Here is a 24,384-nt window from a genome sequence, read left to right on the forward strand (position 1 = left end):
TGGCTGAACTTGTTCTCACACTGAACAATTTCTCCTTCAACTCCTCTCACTTCCTCCAAATAAAAGGTGTGGCTATGGGTACCCGCATGGGCCCCAGCTATGCCTGTCTCTTTATGGGGTATGTGGAACATTCCTTGTTCCAGTCCTACTCTGGCCCCCTTCCACAACTCTTTCTCCGGTACATCGATGATTACTTCGGTGCTGCTTCATGCTCTTGTCGGGACTTGGGAAAAATTTATTAATTTTGCTTCCAATCTCCACCCCTCCATCATTTTCACGTGGTTCATCTCTGACACTTCCCTTCCCTTCCTTGACCTCTCTGTCTCAATCTCTGGTGATAGACTGTCCACCAATATCCATTACAAGCCTACCGACTCCCACAGCTACCTTGACTACAGCTCCTCACACCCCGCTTCCTGTAAGGACTCCATCCATTCTCTCAGTTCCTTCACCTCCATTGCATCTGTTCCGATGACGCTACCTTTAAAAACAGTTCCTCTGACATGTCCTCCTTCTTCCTTAACCGAGGTTTTCCACCCACGGTCGTTGACAGGGCCCTCAACCGTGTCCGGCCCATCTCCCACGCATCCACCCTCACGCCTTCTCCTCCCTCCCAGAAACATGACAGGGTCCCCCATTGTCCTCACTTATCATCCCACCAGCCTCCGCATTCAAAGGATCATCCTCCGCCGTTTCTGCCAACTCCAGCATGATTCCACCACCAAACACATCTTCCCTTCACCCCCCCTGTCGGCATTCCATAGGGATCGTTCCCTCCGGGACACCCTGGTGCACTCCTCCATCACCCCCTACTCCTCAACCCCCACTTATGGCACCTCCCCATGCCCACGCAAAAGATGTAACACCTGCCCCTTCACTTCCTCTCTCCTCACTGTCCAAGGGCCCAAACACTCCTTTCAAGTGAAGCAGCATTTCACTTGCATTTCCACCAACTTAGTCTACTGTATTCATTGCTCCCAATGCGGTCTCCTCTACATTGGAGAGACCAAATGTAAACTGGGCGACAGCTTTGCAGAACACCTGCGGTCTGTCCGCAAGAATGACACAAACCTCCCTGTCACTTGCCATTTTAACACTCCACCCTGCTCTCTTGCCCACATGTCTGTCCTTGGCTTGCTGTATTGTTCCAGTGAAGCCCAACGCAAACTGGAGGAACAGCACCTCATCTTCCGACTAGGCACTTCACAGCCTTCCGGACTGAATATTGAATTCAACAACTTTAGGTCTTGAACTCCCTCCTCTATCCCCACCCACTTTCTGTTTCTTCCCCCTTCCTTTTGTTTTTTCCAATAAATTATATAGATTTTTCTTTTCCCACCTATTTCCATTATTTTTAAATATTTATAAATCTTTTATGCTCCCCCCACCCCCACTAGAGCTATACCTTGAGTGCCCTACCATCCATTCTTAACTAGCACATTTGTTTAGATAATATCACCAACTTCAACACCTCTGTGTTCTTTTGTTCTTCTGTCTGTGACATCTTTTGATGATCTGTTTCTATCACTGCTTGCTTGTCCCTACAACCACACCACCCCCCACCACCCCCCCCACTACCCACCCCCCCCACCCTCCTCCACTTCTCTCCCCCCACACAACCCCCCCCACCCCCCAACACACACTCACACACCTTAAACCAGTTTATATTTCACCCCTTTCCTTGGATTCACCTAGTTCTGTTGAAGGGTCATGAGGACTCAAAACGTCAACTCTTTTCTTCTCTGCCGATGCTGCCAGATCTGCTGAGTTTTTCCAGGTAATTCTGTTTTTGTTTTGGATTTCCAACATCCGCAGTTTTTTGTTTTTATCACAGTCTAATCTCAGCCAGCATCTATACATGCACTCTCAGCAGGAATCACCATGCAATGATCAGGAGAGGAAACCATGGCTGAATGCTCTCTCACATTCTGTCCTCTGTAAACTTGAGGTTATCCAAAACTTTGCTGCCTGTGTCTTAATTCACATCAAGCCCCATTCACCTATCACCCCTGTGCTCAGTGACCTGCATTGGTTCCTATTCAATCAATGCCTTGATTTTAAAGCTCCCATCCTTGTTTTCAAATCCCTCCATGGTCTCACCTTTCCCTTTCTCTGTAATCTCTTCAGCCCCAGGGCTCTTTGAGATTTTCTTTTATTTATTCTTTAACAGGATATGGGCAACACTGGCTAGGCCAGCATTTGTTCCCTATCACTAATTGCTCTGGAGATGAGCGACCTTCTAGTTCTAGCCCCTTGAACATCACTGACTTTAATTGATCCACCTTCAGTGGCTGTGCCTTCAGTTGCCTAGGCCCTAAGCTCTACCCTCTTGTTTTTGTACCTCACTTTACTCTTTTAAGATACCCCTTAAAACCTCCCTTTTTGACCAAGCTGCTGTTGAATGCAATGCATCATTGACCAATCAATGATCTGGCAATTCACCACAAACCAGGAAACAAATCCAGCACCAATTGCCTCAAAGGCACTTATTCACCCACTGATGATTACTCTGAAAACTTTTATCTGGAAATGATCATTCCAGTAATCCTGAAATCCCCTGGCCCCATTCTAGCGTATAACTTCAACACAATAAAAGGTAGGTGAGATTTATCCCTAAATTAGATTGTGTTGTTTATAGTTGAACCTTGACCTTGATAACCAAGTTCCTTTTTTTGCAAGCAACTGATTTAAAAAAAATGTTTCCAAAATGTGATAAAACGAAATGTGAATAGAGTGTTTGTAATGCTCGTTTTTTTAATTGCACAACTGATCTTTTGGGGGCATTAGAGATCAGATGTCACTTGAGATTCGTTGAAGGCACATGTAGATCAGTCAAGGTGGGGGATCATAGCTTCCCTTTTCCGAAGAACATTAACCAGTCGGTTGGGTTTTCTGACCACAGTCAATTCTCTCATTAGAAAATCAGGGAATCACAGATGTACATGTTTTTTTTAATGCTAAGTGAAGCTGTCCTCTGTTTTGGTTGAGGGAACTTTAGGCCTCATAGAACATGACTTACAGCACACACTGACTGCTGAGAGAACCAGTGAGGGCCATCTCCTCCAACCTGATTGCCTGTTTCACTGAGAACCAAAAGTTAATCCTTGGATTTATGGTGGCCAAATGCATGTTATAAGATTATTTACTGAGGTAAGTTTTTCTTAGAAAAGAAGAGCAACCAGCAGTTGTACATAATTTCAGAATGAAACGGTGATATTTTTCTGATCTAAGAATCTGTTAATTTGCTCTGTACTGTTCCAATTTGAGTATGTGTGCTGCTGAAATGAATACAAAACCTTAACATCTGTTGTGAAGGCAGTAAATATGAGGAATTTTATGAATAAGCCTTCAATGTTGTTCATAATTCTTTCAACCTATCACTAATTTCTGTTCACATTGTAGTATAAGGGTCTGGCACATAAAGGATTTACGTGGGACTGAGTACAGTACCTCCCACACAGTGATGTAAGAGAACACATAACCCACACCTAGGGCTCAGTATAGTGTTGGACAGAGCTGTGTGTCAAAGCAAGCATGGAGACAGATCCCAGCTTGGACCTTTACTGTACCTATGTATATAATTTCAAGTAGTTAATAAATACTTACTGTTGAACTACCTAAGACTATGAATACTCTAATAAGACCTATTAACTATGCCCAACACCTTACCCACATATCTCTTCATTTAGTCCTTTCTTTCTGAGGCTCCTCACTTGCACAGTTTGTTGTTGTAACATAAACGGGCTGATGACCATGTTGTGGAGCATGACTTTTAACCTGGCACTTATTTGTAAAACCAGGTTGTGTGGCAAAAAGTGGCTAGAAGAAAAAATGCCCTTGTGTTTGTACAAAGTGGGATTTCTGGTTTCCTCATGGTGAAGAACAATGAAGTAACCTACATCCCTTTATTCTCAAAGATGTTGTTTATCTGATGATTATTATGCGGTGCAACAAGTTCAGTGATGTGTGGGAGGGTCCTTTTTCTGTCACAGTTCATGGAAAATCTTGGAATTTCCAGATAGGTGGTCACAGAGGTCCCTATTCATTTGACCATGTACTTCTCCCTTTTGGTCTTAGTTCCATTCGAAGATAACACACTTCAGGATGGGTTCTTGAAAGGGTTATTGTGACTCAGGTTGCTGGGGAACTTGTACTATGGTATATGAGCCACGAGCAATAGAAGCATATTTGATCCTGGCTTCACTTATTAACTGAATAAAGATCAGAACGCTCACCTGTTGCGTTTATGATCTTCATGACTTGCTCAGTGGGAGGCATAGGATGGAGACCCAAACTCTGCCCCCACCCCAGTGAAGCAAAGCTAGTGATATGATGTGGGAAATAGCAATAGAGGAAAATAGAACCAGATTGCTCTGTTGCAAGGACCTTACAAGAAAGATGTGATTGCATTAGAAAGGACAGAGAGGAGATTTATGAAGATTTTGCTGGGAATGGAAAATTTTAACTACAAGAAAGTAAAGGAGCTGTCCTGTTCGGAACAGAGGAAGCTGAGGGGAGTTTTAATTGAAGTGTATAAAATTATGAGGGACCTAGATAGAGTGGATAGGAAGGACCTATTGCTCAATAACCAGGAGACATCGGTTTAAAGTGATTGGCAGAGAGAATATAGGAGAATTGAGAAGAAATGTTTTCACCCAGAAGGTGATGGGGATCTGGAACGCACTGCCTGAAAAAGTATTGTTGGTAAAAACCATGACTGCATTTAAAAGACACTTGGATATGCACTTGAAATGCTGTAACCTTCAGGGCTACGGCAAGAATTGGAAAATGAGATTAGGCTGGTATCTCTTTTTTTCAGCGAGCACAGACACAATGGGTTGAATGACTTCATTCAGTGCCAGAGGTTTTCTCTGTCACTAAGATCAAGGTGTGCTATTGTTAGACAGTTCAGGGTGATTTCCTGGAACAACCACTCCCAAAAACTTCCATGCATTGTGAAAGTATGTGCAGGTGGGCAAATCTTTAAATACCAGAAATCTGTGACGCACAGGGAAAATGCCAGAGATGCAACAAAATTGTCAGCATCTGTAAATATTTACAGGAAGGGGAGAAATAAACATAAGATATCCTAATCAGAGATACGGAAGTGAATGGGTTAAATGACCTGTAAACTGTTGAAAAGAAAAGCATGAAATTGATAAAAGGTTCTGCTCAGGAAGGCAGAAGAAAGAACGGATAAAAATTTGGATGCTTTCATTGTCAATTATGTTACTTGTTTCATGCTTAATATAAGGTTGAAAAGTAAAAGATCTAGGCAATGGAAAGATATTAAAAGAACACAAGAAGGTACAAAGAATTTGGATGGTGAAAAGAGTGAGAATAATCTTTAAATCCCCGCACTTACAGGTCTGAAAAAAAGCAGTGGATGTTGCAAAAATGGTAGACACGCACATACGAACAAGGAGCAGGAGGCGGCCTTTCAGCCCCTCGAACCTGCTCTGCCATTTAATAAGATCATGGCTGATCTGATAGTAACCTCAAACCTGCATCTCGCCTACGCCCGATAACCTATCACCCCCTTTGCTTAGCCTGAATCTATCCACCTCTTCCTTAAAAATTTTCAAAGACTCCACTTCCATCACCTGTTCATGAAGAGAGTTCCATGACTCACGGTCCTCTGAGAGAAAATATTTCACCTCATCTCCATTTTAAGTGGGTGACCCTTATTTTTAAACAATGACCCCCTAGTTTTAGGTTCTCCCACAAGAGGAAACATCCTCTCCACATCCACCCTGTCAAGACCCCACAGGATCTTATATGTTTCAATCAAGTCACCTCTTACTCTTCTAAACTCCAGTGGATACAAGCCTAACCTGTCCAACCTTTCCTCATAAGAGAACCTGCCCATTCCAATTATTAGTTTGGTAAACCTTCTCTGGACTACATTCAATGCATTTATATTCTTGCTTATATAAGGTGGCCAATACTGTACACAGTACTCCAAATGTGGTTTCACTAGTGCTCTGTATAACTGAAGCATAACCTCCCTACTTGTGTATTCAATTCCCTTCACAATAAATGATAACATTCTATTAGTTTCCTAATTATTTGCATACTAACTTTTAGTGATTCATGCACTAAGACACCCAAATCCCTCTGTATCTCAGAGCTCTACAATCTCTCACCATTTAGATAATATGCTTTGCTTTTATTCTTCCTACCAAAATTGACAATTTCATATTTTGCCACATTATACTTCATTTGTCAGATCTTTGCCCACTCATTTAACCTATCGCTATCTTTTGTAGCCTCCTTAGGCTCTCCTCACTACTTATTTTCCTACTTATCCATCATTATGCTATCAGCAAATTTGGCAACCATCTCTTCATTCAAGTCATTTATATAAACTGTAAACAGTTGAGGTACCAGCACTGATCCCTGTGGCACATCACTTGTTACATCTTGCCAGCCTGAAAAAGACCCTCTGCCGACTCTCTGCTTCCTGTTAGCCAGCCAATCTTCTATCCATGCCGATATGTTACCCCTATACCATAAGCTTTTATTTTACGAAATAACCTCTGATATGGCACTTTATCAAATGCATTCTGTTTCCCTTTATCCACAGCACATGTTAATTCCTGAAAGAACTCCAATAAGTTGGTTAAACATGATTTCCCTTTCACAAAACCATGTTGACTCTGCCTGATTACCTTGAACTTATCCGACTGCCCTGTTATAACTCCTTTAATAATAGCTTCTAACATTTTCCATATGACAAGCTAACTGGCCTGTAGTTTCCTGCTTTCTGTCTCCCTCCCTTTTAGAATAGTGGAGTTACATTTGCTATCTTCCAATCTAATGGGACCTTCCCCGAATTTAGGGAGTTTTGGAAAATTAAAACCCATGCATCAACTATCTCACTAGCCACTTCTTTTAAGACCCTTTGTTCTATGTGCATACATCCAGCATAAGAACTGTATTTTGATAAAGAGTCATAGCAAAAACCGTGTCTCTCCTACAACTGCGTGCCTGTGACAGCCATGGTTCAGCTGGTATACTTTTGCCTTGAGGCATTTGGCGCCACAAAACTGCTCACCCGTCCCAATCAGATCATGGTTGATGTTCTACCTCAAATCAATCTTCCTGCAGTACCCCCAAGTCCCTTAATCCCCTTGGCATCTAAAATTCTATCAATCTCTTGTCTTAAAAATACTCACTGATGGAGCAGTACAGAATTCCAGATTGACAGTCCTTTGATTGGAGAAATTTCTCCTCATCTCAGTTCTAAATGGCTGACCCCTTATTCTGAAACCGACACCTGGTTTGGATACACTGACCGGGGTGGGGGTGGGGGTGGGGGGAAGGGGGGGGGGGGGGCGTCATCCTCCCAGCATCTACCCTGTCAAGCCCCTTAAGAATTTTATGTTTCAATGAGGTCATCTCTCAATTTCCAAAATGCGATGGAATTTAAGCCTAGTCTACTCAATCTTTCCTCATAGGACAACCCCCTCATCTCAGGAAGCAGTCCAATGAATCTTTGTTGCATACCCTCTAAGGAGATCAAGACTGTACAAAATACTTCATGTGTGGTCTCACCAGGGCCTTACATTATTGTAATAAGTCCTGGGCTTGCACTAGAAATATGGGCTGCGCCCATTGGATAACAGCAAGATCATCTTTGGCTGCAGCGACCCCACATTATTCCCATAGCTAAATAACTTGCTGGCTTTCACTTTCCAGTTTTGGACAGAATAAATAGCCACATGGGTAAACAGTTTCTGGCATCTGGGGGAGCTGTACTTTAGCAAATGATAGAATCATAGAATAGTGCAGCACAGGAGGCCATTTGGCCCATCGCATCTGCACCAGCTCTTTTGAAAGGTAATACAATTAGTCAAATGTCCAAGCCCTTATTCTATATTGCTGCATTTTTTTCTCATTCAGGTATTCATCCAATGCCCTTTTGAAGGTATGAGAGATTCTGTGTTTTTTGCTAATGTTAATGTTTCTCATATTGATTCTGGATGTTAGAGTTTAGGATAGATAGTATTTAGTGTTTGCTTTGTTGACTCTTGCAAAATAAAAACATTTTTTTGCTTTAAACTGTGGAACCTTGTGGCTTCATTCTTTTAGTAAATAATCAGGATTCTGAATTTCGTATACTTTAAAAAAATGTTGCTGGTCTCTACTGAAATCGTGACAAAGGTTACTGAGAAATCTTGCACCCTCCGCCCTATTAGGCAGTGCTAAATCCTCACCGCTCATCAGATACAAGAGTAGGTCAGTGCCTTTAGGAGAGATACTTGGAGGAAAACCTGCTGTTACATTACAATAACATGTAAGTTAGTGCACTACATAGGAGTTGTGACAGAGTTTTGCGGTTGCATTTTATCTCTGTCATAATTATGCACAAAATGTTACATGTTAAACCATGTCACGTTTACAATGTGACCGATCAGGTTTTGTCTGTGGGTGTTCCCAATGTTACAGCTGCATTGGTTTTGATATTGAAACCTACGTGGGCAGGGGGAATGTGTAACAGTGATGACATTTAAATATAGTTCTGGGACTCGATTCAAAATTGGATACGTTGAGACACGTACGTAAGTTGGTGATAAGATCTTCAAATGAGAGTGTCTAGAAACCTACACCTCAAAGCTGTTTTTCAAGTCAAGACTTTATATTGTCATTACTCTGTGAACTACAAAAGCAGAAGGAAGCTCAAAGTCTGCGAGAAAGCAACAGAATTTTCCTTAGTCCCATCGTTTCCCTCCAGATCAGGGACTTGACTGCTTTGCTGCACTGCTGGAATCCCTGCTGTAAGGTCCTGCTCTGCTTATGAGCAATCCAGTGCTCTCTGCCACCAAGAAACGGTAACCATTTAAAAAAGTCTTATCTTCTGAGTTCCTGGGCTCCTCTGATGCAAACTGGCTCTTGGGCTTCATTTACTCTTAGAATATAGGAACATAGGGGCATAGGAGCAGGAGTAGGCCATTCAGCTCATTGAACCTGCTCTGCTATTCAGTTAGATCATGGCCAATCATCTACCTCAACACCACTTTCCCATGCTATCCCCATGTCCCTTGATGTCATTCGTGCCCAGAAAGTTATCGATTTCTGTCTTGAACGTGCTCAACGATTGAGCTTCCACAGCCCCCTGGGGTAAGGAATTCCCAAGGCTCACTGCCCCCTGAGTGAAGGAATTCCTCCTCATCTCAGTCTTAAATGGCCTGCCCCTTATTCTGTGTCCCCTGGTTCTAGCCTCACCAGCCAGGGGAAACAACCTATTTACAAATACCCTGTCATGCCCTGTGAGAATTTTGTAAGTTTCAATAAGATCACCTCTCATTCTCCTAAACTCCAGACAATACAGGCCCAGTTTCCTCAATAGCTCTTCATAAGACAATCCTGCCATCCCAGGGATCAGTCTGGTGAGCCTCCACTGCACTCCCGCCCTGGCAAGTATATCCTTCCTTAGACCAAAACTATATGCCATACTCCAGATGTGGTATCACCAAAGGCTCTATACAATTGCAGCAAGACATCTTTACTCCTGTACTCAAATACCCCTGCAATGAAGGCCAACTTACCATTTGGCTTCCTAATTTCTTGCAGTGCCTGCATGCTAGCTTTTACTGACACATGAACAAGGACGTCCAGGTTCCTTTGGACACTAAAACTTCCCGACATCTCACCATTTAAGGAATAATCTGCATTTCTGTTTTTTCCACCAAAGTGGGTAACTTCACACTAATTCACATTATATTTCATCTGCCTCATTCCTGCCCGTTCATTTAGCCTGTCAAGACCCCATAAAGCCTCCTTGCATCCTCCTCACAACTTATAGGCAGAAAGTTATGGCCCTGTCAGGATTTATCAACCTTTAATCCAATTAATTTTTTGAGTGCAACCTCTTTATTAATACTAATTTCTTTTAGTTCCTCATTTTCACAAGCCCCTTGGTTGCCTAGTATTTCTGGGAGATTTTCTGTATCTTCCTCCATGAAGATAGGTACAAAGGAATTGTTTAGTTTCTCCACCCTTTCCCTTTTCTTCATTATAATTTCTCCTGTCTCTGCCTGTAATGGACCCATATTTGTCCTTGTTAATCTTTTCCTTTTCACATACCTAAAGAAGATTTTACAGCCCATCAAAAAAAAACTCATAATATTATTGTGATTTATTGTAAGTGTAGGTTAATAGCGGGGTGTGGCTAGTTTCTGTGTCTATGTGTGTGTGTGTGTGCGTGTGTGGGATTTAATTGAATTGGAGACAGCTGGTCTGGAGGCTTTGACTCATCAAAAGAAGCTAGCTTTAAAATGCTAAATACATAAACATAGCTGAAGTCTTAGAATGTGAGGTGAGGAAAATTCGCATTTTTAGATAAATCAGGGCAGTTTGATGTTACACCTAGCCAGAGAAGCTAGGCTAAGCATTGTGTTTATTTTTCCCAAAGGTAACTGATAATATTAGCACGATGAAAAGATTTATATTATGAGAAAAGTAAAGTTCCAAAGACATATAGGAACATTGGAATTTGTATTAAAAGGGTTAAACATGTCTAAATTAGAAGAGGCAAGGTGTCAGAGAGGAAGGCATTATAAGATCTACCAGAAGTGTGAAAAGCCTCCAGGAGCTGTGTATTAAGCTGCTATCCACAGAAACTGAAGCTAGGAAAAGCCACTTTAAATTCTACTGCCCAGGGTATTGTGTTGACTTTGACTTTTTGTTTATGACATCTTTTGCTATCTCTCCTTTGCCTCCACCTATCGCTGGCCTTCTATCCAGCTTCACTTGCTTCACCCCCCACTTATCAGTTTAAATTTCACCACATTTCTACTTCTTTTTGGTTCTGATGAAGAGTCATACGGACTTGAAACGTTAACTCTATCTTTCTCTCCATAGATGCTGTCAGACCTGCTGAATTTTTCCAGCAATTTTTGCTTTTGTTTTAGCTTTCCAGCATCCGCAGTATTTTGCTTTTATCTTAATGTTTAATTGACTGCCACTTCTCTTCCAGGAATGCCTACCTTGAAGAAATATTGCTCTTCCCTCTGAGAGGATTTCCACTTGTCTGTTTGTCCTTGTTCACCTTCATTGATTTCCATTTCCCTCCTGGTGTTTGACAAGTTGTTAACTAAAACCCGCTTTCACAGACATATTTCCTTCCTCAATGACTGTCTCCGTCTCTCACTTACCCCAAGTAGATTCCAACTGAAGTTCCATCCCTCATGTTTTGAATTCATCCAGGATTACAGGTATCTCTGAGACATACAACACTCCTCGGACTGCTGTTCTCACCGCATCCTGAGATCCACACTCAATACCATGCACTGCTATATGAACATACTCGACCTTTCCCTCTAGCAGCACCAACTCGCCCTATTTCTAAGCTGTCCTGGCCCCCTGTTTCATTTTATTCTTCGTCTCATCCGATGCCTTAACAAGAAACTTTATCTTTCTTTCAGGTGCTAAGCAATGCAAAATCCAACAACTCATTGATACCAACGCCCATCCAGGACCCTCCACTACTTCCTGCCCTTCTGACCCCATCCCATCATCTAATCCCAGCCCCGACCTTGTATTCACCATACCTCCTGACCTTCCCCCTTCTGATGCTGATCGTTCAGTGCTCAGCAAAGGATTCTGTTTCATACCCTTACACCCTCACCTCAATGAATTCTGGGCTCGGCACGATGCTGAACTCTTCTCCTGCAGCCTTCGTCTCCGTGCTCACTTCTTTGGGCAGGAGTCCTCCCCCCTTTCAACGGATCCTTTCACCCACCTCCAGTATTCTCCCTCCACCTGGATCGCTCCCTCTGGCCTCCTACCTGCTCTTGATCTTTTCATTGAGAACTGTCAGCGTGACATTAGTCGTCTCAATTTCTCTGCTCCTCTGACCCACTCCAGCCTGTCTCCTCCTGAACTTGCCGCATTCCGTTCCCTCAGGTCCAACATTGACTTTGTTATCAAACCTGCTGACAAGGGTGGTGCTGTTGTTACCTGGCGCACTGACCGCTACCTCACAGAGGCTGAGCGCCAACTCGCAAACCCTTCCTCCTACCTCCCCCTGGAACATGACTCCACCACCGAACGTCAAACCATTGTTTCCAGGACTGTCACTGACCTCATCTCTTCTGGAGATCTTCCCTCCACAGCTTCCAACCTCATAGTCTCCCAACCTCGGACGGCCCACTTCTACGTTGTCCCCAAAATCTACAAACGGGACTGTCCCGGTAGACCGATCATGTCAGCCTGTTCCTGCCCTATGGAACTCATTTCTTCCTATTTTGACTCTGTTCTCTCTCCCCTTGTTCAGCCTCTTCTCATCTACATCCATGATTCCTCTGATGCCCTACATCATATCAACAATTTCCAGTTCCCTGGCCCCAACCGCCACCTCTTCACCATGGACGTTCAATCTCTTTATGTCTCTATCCCCACCAGGATGGTCTGAGGGCTTTCCGCTTCTTTCTTGAACAGAGGTCCGAACAATCCCCATCCACCACCACTCTCCTCCGCCTGGCTGAATTTATTCTCTCACTGAACAATTTCTCCTTAAACTTGTCTCATTCCCTCCAAATAAAAGGTGTGGCTATGGGTACCCACATGGGCCCCAGCTATGCCTGTCTCTTTATGAGGTATGTGGAACATTCCTTGTTCCAATCCTACTCCAACCCCCTCTCACAACTCTTTCTTCGGTACATCGATGACTGCTTTGGTGCTGCTTCGTTCTCTAGCCTGGATCTGGAAAATATTATTAATTTTGCTTCCAATTTCCACCCCTCCATCATTTTCACAGTCCAACTCTGACACTTCCCTTCCCTCCCTTGACCTCTCAGTCTCAATCTCTGGTGATAGACTGTCCACCCATATCCATTACAAGCCTACCGACTCCCACAGCTACCTCGACTACAGCTTCCTGTAAGGACTCCATCCTATTCTCTCAGTTCCTTCGCCTCCGTCGCATCTGTTCTGATGATGCTACTTTCAAAAACAGTTCCTCTGACATGTTCTCCTTTTTCCTTAACCGAGGTTTCCAATCAATGGTGGTTGACAGGGCCCTCAACTGTGTCCGGCCCATCTCCCACACATCCGCCCTCACGCCTTCTCCTCACTCCCAGAAACATGATAGGGTCCCCCTTGTCCTCACTTATCACCCCACCAGCCTCCGCATTCAAAGGATCATCCTCCGCCATTTCGGCCAACTCCAGCATGATGCCACCATCAAACACATCATCTCTTCACCCCCCTGTCGGCATTCCGTAGGGATCGTTCCCTCTGGGACACCCTGGCCCACTTCTCCGTCACCCCCTACATCTCAACCCCCTCCCACGATACCTTCCCATGCAACTGCAGAAGATGCAACACCTGCCCCTATACTTCCCCCCTCCTCACCGTCCAAGGGCCCAAACACTCCTTTCAAGTGAAGCAGCATTTCACTTGCACTTCCCTCAATTCAGTCTACTGCATTTGTTGCTCCCAATGCGGTCTCCTCGACATTGGAGAGACCAAATGCAGACAGGGTGACCGCTTTGCGGAACACCTTCAGTCTGTCCGCAAGCATGACCCAGACCTCCCTGTCGCTTGTCATTTCAACACACCACCCTGCTCTCATGCCCACATGTCCATCCTTGGCCTGCTGCATTGTTCCAGTGAAGCTCAATGCAAATTGGAGGAACAGCATCTCATATTCTGATTAGGCACTTTACAGCCTTCCGGACTTAATATTGAGTTCAACAACTTCAAATCATGAACTCTTTCCTTCATCCTCACCCCCTTTTTGATCCCCTTTTTTCAATATTTATTTTCAATTTTTGCATATATACATTTTTTCCACCTATTTCTATTATTATTTTTAAAATTAATTTCCATTCATTGTTTTATCCCCACCTTTTGGCCTTTTTCGATCTTATTTCCCACATTGTCCCCTCCCCCCACCCCACCTCCACTAGGGTCATCTGTCACTTGCTCATCCTGCTTTCTACTCTTAATGTCACCATTAGCACCTCCTTTGGACAGTATCACCACCATCAACACCCCTTCCACCTTTTGTTTATGACATCTTTTGCAATCTATCCTTTGCCTCCACCTATCATTGGCCTTCTACCCAGCTCCACCTGTCCCACCCCCTTAAACAGTATCTATTTCACCACATTTCTACTTTTCTTTAGTTCTGAAGAAGAGTCACATGGACTCGAAACATTAACTCTATCTTTCTCTCCGCAGATGCTGTCAGACCTGCTGAGTTTTTCCAGCAATTTTTGTTTTTGTTTCAGATTTCCAGCATCCACAGTATTTTGCTTGTATCTATTATGTTGACTTGCCTGGATTTGTTTAAATCTATTTTTTTTTACCATTGCCTTAACAAGCGTGTAACTGAAAGCCAGATTAATTAGGAGTTTTAGGAGTTATTATAGTAGTAATTTGTAGACCTGTGTATGTGCTTGAAATCTTTTCCTTTGTTACTAAATGTTTAATTTAGTTTTGAAAAAATCTCTAGAGTCTTGGTGGACTTATTACTACTGAACTCAGGGCACACACTCAAAATAAAATGCAAATTGCAATATCATTGTGACTGTGTGATCAAGTTTCCCTTGTTGATCTGATCCACCTGACACATACCATCAGCAAGCCTGTATTTATGTTTCTCACTAGCTTGCATTCATATTCGTTTTCCCCTATCTTTATCAGTTTCTTGGCCCTCCATTTGCTAGATTCTAAATTGCTCCCAATCCTCGGGTTTACCACATTTTCTTGCAACATTATAAGCCACTTCCTTTGATCTAATGTAATCTTTAAATTTTTTAGTTAGTCACGGTTGATTCACCTTTCCTCTTGTTTTAGTGGAATTACATGTGTTGCAATACTTTAAATGTTCACCATTGCCTGTCTACTGCCTTTATTTTAGTGTATTTTCCCAATCTACTATAGCCAACTTACCCCCATACATTAATTGTTTCCTTTGTTCAGATTTAAGACCCTAATTTCAGAATGAACTATTTCACTTTCAAACTTAATATAAAATTCTATCATATTATGGTCACTATTTCCGAAAGGCTCCTTTACAACAAGATTACTAAGTAGCCCTTTCTAATTTCATAATGCTAATCTAAAATAGCTCAATCCCTAGTTGGTTCTTCAACGTAATGCTCCAGCAACCCATCTCATCCATGCTCCAGGGATTCATCCTCCACAGCATTACTGCTAATTAGGTTTACTCAGTTTCTGTATAAACGGAAGTCTCCCATTATTACTGTAATTCCCATGTTACGTGCAGCTCTAATTTCCCAATTTATATTGTGCCCCACGTTACCTCTACAGTTTGGTGGCCTATGAACAACCACCACCAATGTTTCCTGCCCCTTGTTGTTTCTTAGCTCCATCCAAATTGATTCTACATCTTAATCCTTTGATCTAAGATCCTCTCTCATTAATGTATTGATCTTGTCCCTTGTTAACAGTGCTACCCCACCTCATTTTCCTATTTGCCCATCCTTCCTAAATAATGAATATCCTTGAATATTTAGTTCCTGATCTTGGTCACCCTGTTAACACATCTCAGAAATGGAAATTAAATCATACCAATTTACCCCTATTTCTGCCTTCAAATCATCTACCTTATTGTGAATGCTGCGTGCATTCAGGTCGGGGTCCCTTTGTCTTTTTGACATTATTCCCCATTATAATCCTATTTGATGCTTGCCTTCACTTCATCTGCCTTCTAATTTAGCATACTATTTTTCTACCTTCTGTTGCCAGTTTTGCTTCCCTCCAACCTGAGCTCCCTCTCAGGTTCCCAGCCCCCTGCCAATCTAATTTAAATCTTCCCAACAGCACTAGTGAACTTTCCTGTGAGGATATTAGTCCCAGTCCTGTTAAGATGCAGCCTGTCCATCTTTGTTGTGTCCCACCTGACCCAGACCTGGTCCCAAATGCCTCAGAAATCTGATGCCCTCCCTCCTATACAAATTCTCCAGCCCATGTGTTCAATTGCTCAATCCTCCTATTCATATCACTAGCACATGGGCATTGGGAGTAGTCATGAGATTACAGCTTTTGAGGTCCTGTTTTTTAATTTCTTTCCTAACTCCCTAAAATCTGCTTTCAACCTCATCCCTCTTCCTACCTATGCTGTTGGTACCAAAGTGGAACATGGCCTCTGGCTGTGCGCCCTCCCGCAGAAAAATGTCCTGTAGCCACTCCATGACGTCCTTGACTTTGGCACCAGGGAGGCAACGCACCATCCTGGAGTCATGTTTACTGCTGCAGAAATGCCTGTCTGCTCCCCTAACGAATCTCCTACATCCCAGGGTCTTAAAGAAAGTGGCAGCGGAGATGGTGGATGCACTGGCTATAATATTCCAAAATTCCCTGGATTCTGGAAAGGTTCCAGTGGATTGGAAAAATGCTAATATAACACCCCTCTTCAAAAAGAGGGGGAGGCAGAAAGCAGGAAACGATAGTCCAGTTAGTTTAATGTCTGTCGTTGGGAAATTGTTGGAATCCATTATTAATGAATTAGTGATGGGGCAGTTGGAAAGTCAAAATGCAATCCATCAGAGTCAGCATGGTTTTATGAAGCGTAAATCGTGTTTGACTAATTTGCTAGAGAACTTTGAAGATGTGACAAGCAAAGTGGATAATGGGAATCCTGTAGATGTAGTATATCTGGACTTCCAGAAGCCCTTTGATAAGGTGCCACACAAAAGATTAATACACAAGATAAGAGCACACACATATATTAGCTTGGATAGAGGATTGTGCTAGCCAATAGAAAGCAGAGAGCCGGGATAAATGGGTCTTTCTCTGAATGGCAAGCTGTAACTAGTGGGGTGCCACAGGGTTCGGTCCTTGGGCCCCAACTACAAGCTGTATTAATGACTTGGATTCAGGGACAGAAGGTACTATAGCTAATTTTGTAGATGACACCAAAATAGGTGGGAAAGTAAGTTGCAATGAAGAAATAAGAAATTTACAAATGGATATGGGCAGGTTAGGTGAATGGGCCAAAATTTGGCAGATGGAGTTTAACATGGATAAGTGTGAGGTTATCCATTTTGGTTGGAAGAATAAAAATGTGACTTATTATTTAAATGGAGGGAAACTTCAGTGCAGAGGGATCTGGTTGTCCTCGTGCATGAATTGCTGAAAGCTAGTATGCAGGTACAGCAGGTAATAAGGAAGGCAAATGGAACTTTGGAATTTATTGCTAAAGGAAGAGACTATAAAAATAGCGAAGTGTTGTTGCAACTGTACAAGGCATTGGTGAGACTGCACCTGGAGTACTGTGCACAGTTTTGGTCCCCTTACTTGAGGAGGGATGTAATTGCACTGGAGGCGGTTCAGAGGAGGTTCACTAGATTGATTCCAGAGATGCGGGGCTTGTTTTATGAGGAGAGATTGAGCAGATTAGGCCAATGCTCACTAGAGTTTAGAAGGATGAGAGGAGATCTAATTGAGGTATATAAGATGCTAAAGGGGATGGACAAAGTATACGTGGAGCGGATGTTTCCCCTTGTGCGGCATTCTAGAATGAGAGGCCATAGTTTTAGGCTAAGGGGTGGTAGAGATGAGGCCCTTTTCTCAAAGGGTAGTGAATCTGTGGAATTCACTACCTCAGAGTGCAGTGGATGCTGGGGTGCTGAATAAATTTAAGGAGGAGATGGACAGATTTTTAATTAGTAATGGGTTGAAAGGTTATGGGGAGAGGGCGGGAAATTGGAGTTGAGGCCGAAATGAGATCAGCCGCGATCGTACTGAATGGCGGGGCAGGCTCGAGGGGCTGAATTGCCTACTCCTGCTCCTAGTTCTTATGTTCTTATGTTCTTACTATTTTTCCTCTCTTCTTTCTCCCCTCCTGTGTAGCTGAGCTCCTCATGGTGCCATGGCCTTGGCTCCTGCTGCAGTCCTCTGAGGAATTATCCAAAATGGAAAACCTGTTAGTGAGTGAGATCAACTCAGGGAACTCCTGCACTACCTGCCTGGTTCTCTTAGACTGCATGGACATCACCCATTCCCTCTGTGCCTGCATGTTCCTAACCTGCAGTGTGATCATCTCCCTAAATGTGCTATCCATGTAGTTCTCTGTCTCATGGATGCACACATGTCTCCAGCCACTGTTCAAGTTATGCAGCCAGTGATACTTCCTGCCGATATGTTTGTCTCGGACACGTGATGCACCCATGACTTCCCACATGTCACAGGATGCACATTACAATCATCCAAGCTGCCTTGGCATACCTTAACTTTTATAAACTGCTTTTTATAAGTAGAATAACTTATCAGTTACTCCTCAAACAGCTTCTTCATCTGTACTGAAGTAAGAACTAAATACTGGAAGCTGAGGAAGGTAGAAAAAGAATAGACCACCTCCCTCATCACTGAACTCCTTCGCTCACCAATTAAGAGGCTAGCACCAAGCCCGCTATCCACTTAAGGATGGGGGCCTTCACCTAGGAGCTACCTGTGAAATAAGAGGATTGGCAGCCCAGCAGTCTTGTCAGTGCCGCTGCCAGTGCTGGCCATTGCAGAGGCTGCAGCTCCAGAGAGAGGGAGCCAAAATGGCTGGGTGCCCTTGGCAAGAGGTCAGGTAGGTTGGGTATACCGAGGTAAGGCAGACAGGGCCCAGCACTCAGCAGTTCATTGTGTATGTGGTGTAGTTATTGCTGTGAGGGTTGCCATTTCTACTGGGGGATCCCACCATGGACCATGGAGTTGCTATGAAGTAGGGGCTATGCCAAGAACCTTTGGAAGGCTGCCATGTTTCACCTGATGGTTTCCCAATATGGCAATGGAACCTCCCAATGCAGAAAAAATGCCCATGGAGGCAGCAGGTGGCCCTTAAGTAGCTACTTAAGTGGCTCAATTTATTGCCTAAAGGGTATCTTAGCCACCAACCTTCCTGCCACTGGTGCTGTGGCATGATGGCAAGAAGATGTCAGTCTCCTCTTCCAATGTCTTGCCCACCATTTTGTCAGCCCTTCTGCCTCCCAGCTCAGGAAAATTCAGCCCAGACTTTTCAAGCCATTCTCTTTAGAAACCAAGGTGAGCTCCCACCCGCTTACCGTCCCCATCACAAAGACTTTCATCATGGTAACATCGCCCTACTTCTTTCTCACAAGAGCTTATCTGCCACTAAAACCCTATATGTTCTCTATTATCTCAATGAGAGGGGGCACTTTTAACCTGCAAGTGGATGGTGCATGGTTTGGGCAGGGGTTGGTCTATGTGGAGGGCTTAAACATTAAAAAATACTGGCGTGCTGGAAACCCAACATATTCCTGTTCAGTTTGGCATTTAACCAGCGTGTGTTTGGAGGGAATCCCTGTGGCTATAGGGGATTTGATATTTACAGATGTAATACCCAGTTGAATGAAGGTAGACCTGCATCCTGGCTTTAACTGCCAGCGCCTGAGTTTCCCGAGCTGACTGAATCTCGCCAGGGCCAACAACATGAGGAGACAACAGGGATTGACAGGGCTGTCAGTGTAAGGATTGTTCCTTGTGATGGAACAGATGGGTCTGAAGGCCAATATTGAATCTCATTTACTTCCAACTGGGGAAAGGTGTAGATGCATTCTGGGCATCCCACTCGACTCTGGCCTGTAGAGTGGCCTGTGGCAGCAAGCGAATTCGTGAGAATGTAAAATCGCAAAAACTTTGTAATGCACTTGGGATGCAGCCTTACATAGTGCTGCTTATAGTTTATTGAGACAAAACATGCAGAATTCTGTTCAATGCTGGTAAACTTAAAATACTTTCAGTAGTGTCTGCCTTCTCAAAGTATTAAAAAATATATATATATAAAACCACATAACTTGATAAAGGAAGTCCCGCTGTGATGCCAGGTTTATCCCTCAGCTCTACATGTGGTGTCAGAACCTAGTTTGTGAGGAGGGCGTCCCAAGGAAGGTGTCACATTAGGGTTACATCAGATCATCGTAACACAAAAGTGACAGTGCGACTGCAGCCATGAATGTCATTCAAAGTGAGATGAGCTGAAACTGTGGTGCCAGTAAACCGCTGCTTCCTCAAAAGGCCGAAAATGGAGTGCAGTGATTGAAGGTACAGTCTTTTCCTACTGCCTATCAGGGGTCACGTCTTTATTCTTGTAGGCTCTGACGAATGAGCCCTAAGCATGGGTAATCCAGGGGCCTGGCTTTCTGGTCGTGGACTTGGTTCAAGCATATAGCTTCTCAAAAGCTCTCTCTGTTGAAGGGTCATGAGGACTCGAAACGTCAACTCTTTTCTTCTCCGCTGATGCTGCCAGACCTGCTGAGTTTTTCCAGGTAATTCTGTTTTTGTTTTGGATTTCCAGCATCCGCAGTTTTTTGTTTTTATTTTTTGTTTTTATCTTTGTAATAAATTCATTGGTTTCAAGTAGAAACCTGTCTGGTTGGCCAAGCCATCACATTTGGTGACGAGGGTAAAGTAGCTCCGACGTTGCACCTCGACTTGTGAATGTTAGCACATCAGTTCTTCAGAAAAATAGAAACGCATACTCACCATTCATGCCACTCTTTGGCAGGATTGACCCTTACGAGGTGTCTATGGGAGATTGGAGCCAGTATCTGTAATAATGCAGATGTTTAAGTTTAACTCCAGAGTAAAGGCCTGGGGGGGAAGGGGTCCATCGCAACCTATATAGGGAAGTTGAAGCAGTTGACTGAGCACTGCGACTTCGGAGACACACTCAATGATATGCTGTGGGACTGATTGGTTTGTGGAGTTCACGACGACGCCATTCAGCGCCGTTTACTCACAGAGCTCGATGCCGATTTGAAGCGGGCCGTGGACAAAGCGCTAGCCATGGAAAATGCTGCGAGAGCTTTACAAAATGTGCACTATGGCGCCGTTCTCCAGATGGGGCAGGAACCTACTGCTGGGCATGGTGCGGAAACCAGAGACACAGTAGCGAAGTGAGAATCAGTCTCCGCAAGCCAGAAAAATGAAAAGGCCTGGTGGAAGCATTTTCAGCAGCACCTCCGAAGTTGCTGTCATTGATGTGGGGGTGACCACGTACTGGACACCTACAGATTCAAGGAGGCAGAATGCCATTACTGCCATAGGAAAGGGCACGTAATAAAGCAATGCAGGATGAAATCAAAACAGCCCAACAAGGCAGCAAACCAAAATGATTGAAATGAATAATATAACAGAACTTGAAGCTGCCGATACTAACATCTATTCCCCATACAATGTCAAAGCAATAAAAACTGAACCAATAGCCATCACAATTTAAGTGATTGGGAAGCCACTAATAATGGAGATAGATGCAGGAGCCTCAACAGCAGTGGTGAGAGAGCACACACTTAACTACCTAAATGAAGGTACCCAGACACTGAACAGCGAACAACAGCTCAGTTGAAGACATACACTGGAGAATTCATTGAGGTAAAGGGCATCGCCCCAGTACTTGTGTCCTATAGGCAACAGACAGCCCAGCTTCCAGTGATCATAGTGACAGGTGAAGGACCTAGTCTCCTGGGATGAGACTGGTTACAAAAAATTAAGCTCAACTGGTCGGAAATATTTCAAGTGAGAACAGGATGAGTTCCTGAACTGCTAAGGAAATACAACAGTGCATTTCGTGACGAATTAGGAAAGTTAAAAGCAAAGATATATGTAGATTCTCAGGCAAACACCCTGTTTCTTTAAGGTCAGACCTGTGTCTTATGCCCTAAAGGAGAAGGTGGATGCAGAATTGTGCTGGTTAGAAAGGCTGGGCATCATCCAGCCGGTCCAACTTTCAGAATGGGCAGTGCCCATAGTCCCTGTGATGAAACCTGATCAAACTATATGCATTTGTGGGGACAATAAATTGACCGTGATAGCTGACTTTTACACAGAGCTAGCTGGGGGCAAATTGTTGGATCCAATGACCTTGGTTTGTTGGGGCTAAAGGATCCGGGTTGCATACTTAGTTCGGGGTGACCGAGTCGGTACAGAGGCAGAAAACATCAGGAGGTCGTTGTTAGAATAAACACATTCTGTTTATTTACAAACTAAACTCTGCAGCTCCACTTGTGCTCACAACGTAATACTATGTCTTCACTCATCAGTGGCTAACTCAAGACTCTCTCACATAGAGGTAGCCCATGCTACTCTGTGACTGGACATTAAGATCATGTAACCTTACATTACAATACTTGTTTCAAAGGTATATTACATCTCAAATTACTACATCCCTCCCCCTTTACTGAAAAATACATTTAACAATTTTTCATCACATCAAGTTACTTACACAGTTCAATTATTTACAAAGTCAGTCTCTCTGGGGGTTTTCTTTATATGTGTAGAATGTCTCAGGCTCTACAGCTTCAGAAGTTTGCTTTGGAGTCACGCTTATTGAAATCATCTGAGCATCAGGTTCTACAGCAAGTTCCTGTAAATTTGTTTCTTCGACTCTTTCAGGTGCAGTCGGCCCTTCAAATACATTTGTACTTGGTTGAGTTCTTTCAACAGGAGATGTTGATTCACTCTCGGACACTCGTGGAATCACTTCTGGATATTTTGCTTCTCTGCTACCACATGTCTTATTATTTGATCTTCGACTTTCACCTGGTAGGAAAGAGGTCGCGTTACTGCACTGGTTTCACTGAACAATCGTGCTGGTCCGTCTCTAAAATTTTTCACAGAGACCTTCTCTCCTACATTAAATGTTCTGTCCTGAAGGTGACAATCATGCCGCATTTTCTGATTTTCCTACCTTCTTTGTACCTCCCCCCCAAAGTTTGACATAATTAGCCTCAGCCTCGATCAAAGAAGGGTGGTATGAAGGTGTTTTCACATGAACAATAACCGTTGAAGGCTTGTAAATCGGTTAAATTCAGCACTTGTGAATACTGTTCCGTTATCTGATACTAGCACTTCGGGCAGCCCATTAATTTCGAAACTTTGTTGTAGCTTGTTTATTGTCGCTGAAGACGTGGGTGACTTAACTTTGTATATGTCCATCCATTTTGAATGAGCGTCTATGATAAGGAGAAACATTGTTCCCATAAAAAGTCCCATATAATCGATGTGTACTTGTACCTATGGTATTCCTAGCCATTCCCAGGGGTGTAATGGGGCTGTTGCAGGTAATTTTTGTACCTGTTGACACTGCATGCATCTTCTTACAAGGATTTCTATTTCTCCATCCATTCCTAACCACCACATATAGCTACATGCTATTGCCTTCATTTTGGAAATTCCGGGATGTGCACTGTGAAGTTCAGATAACAATGGCTTCGTCCTTTCAGAGGAACAACTACACAAGCTCCCCATAATAAAATACCTTCTTGGCTGGTTATCTCACATCTTCTCTGGAAATACAGTTTTAATTCACTGGATTATTGTTTTAGTGACCAGCCAAAAAGAGCTTGATTTCTCACTTTGGATAAGACTGGGTTTCGGTTCGTCCAATCTTTAATTTGTTTAGCACTTATCGGTGATGAGCCCAGGAAGTTCAATAACAAAACTAATTCCTGAGGAATTGCAACACCCTCATCTTTTACCTGCAAGGGTAAACGACTGAGTGCATCTGCATTTGCAATTTAACTTTCAAGTCTATGGATTAAAGTATACTCGTATACTGCCAAGATCAGTGTCCACCTTTATACTCTTGCTGAGGCGATAGGGGGTATAGCCTTGTCTTCACCGAATAGTCCTAATAATGGCTTGTGGTCCATTACAATAGTAAAATGATGACCCTGTACATATTGATGAAAGTTTTTAACACCGAAAATGATCACCAGTTTTCGATTTGTGAGCACTTTTTCTCTGCAGTACTAAGTGTTCTCGACAGATAACTTATAGGTTGTTCTGATCCATCATCCATTTGATGGGAAAGCGCTGCTCCCACTCCACAGGGTGATCCATCACACGTTAATATCAACTCTTTCTTTGGATCAAAATGTACTAGAGGTGTAGAAAATTGTAACAACTTTCACTTTTGTGAAGGCATCTTCTTATGGTGTTTGCCATGACCATCTCTGGTTTTTCTTGAACAAACAATACAATGGTGCCAGTTCTGTCAATAAATTAGTCAATCAAGAATAGTAAATGATCATCCCCAAGAATGATTTCAGTTTGGATGTACTCTTTGGCTCTGTAGGCCTTGTGAATTGACTTTGTGACCTTGGTAAGTTACCTCTTTTGCCTGGAATGTGCACTTCTCCCTTCTCAATCTCACTCCAGCCTGCAAAAAACGTTTCAAAACTTCCTACAGATTCATTAAATGTTCCTTATCTGTGCGTCCAGGCATGAGAACCGCAACTGATTGTTGCAAATAAACCGCAACATGGGGCAATCCCAGTAACAAACTTTTCATGGTTCTTTGGAATATTGCATAAGCAGAAGATACGCCAAATGGTAAATGTGTGTATTGATGCAATCCCTCATTTATGGTGACAAACTTCCAGGATGTCTTCTTTAATT

The 24,384-nt window shown here is 43.2% G+C and overlaps 1 protein-coding gene across 2 annotated transcripts in view; it reads left to right on the top strand.

Annotated features, from left to right (window-relative positions):
• Nucleotides 1-8,650: 8,650 nt before the first annotated feature.
• Nucleotides 8,651-24,384, top strand: part of ptafr (platelet-activating factor receptor) — a 39,732-nt gene continuing 23,998 nt past the window's right edge. For both annotated transcript variants that reach the window (XM_041213698.1, XM_041213699.1), the window contains exon 1: nt 8,651-8,834. The gene's annotated coding sequence lies outside the window, so the exon portion shown is untranslated. The remainder of the gene's footprint in view (nt 8,835-24,384) is intronic.

This window comes from Carcharodon carcharias, chromosome 19, assembly GCF_017639515.1.
Source record: "Carcharodon carcharias isolate sCarCar2 chromosome 19, sCarCar2.pri, whole genome shotgun sequence".
NCBI classification, from domain to species: domain Eukaryota; kingdom Metazoa; phylum Chordata; class Chondrichthyes; order Lamniformes; family Lamnidae; genus Carcharodon; species Carcharodon carcharias.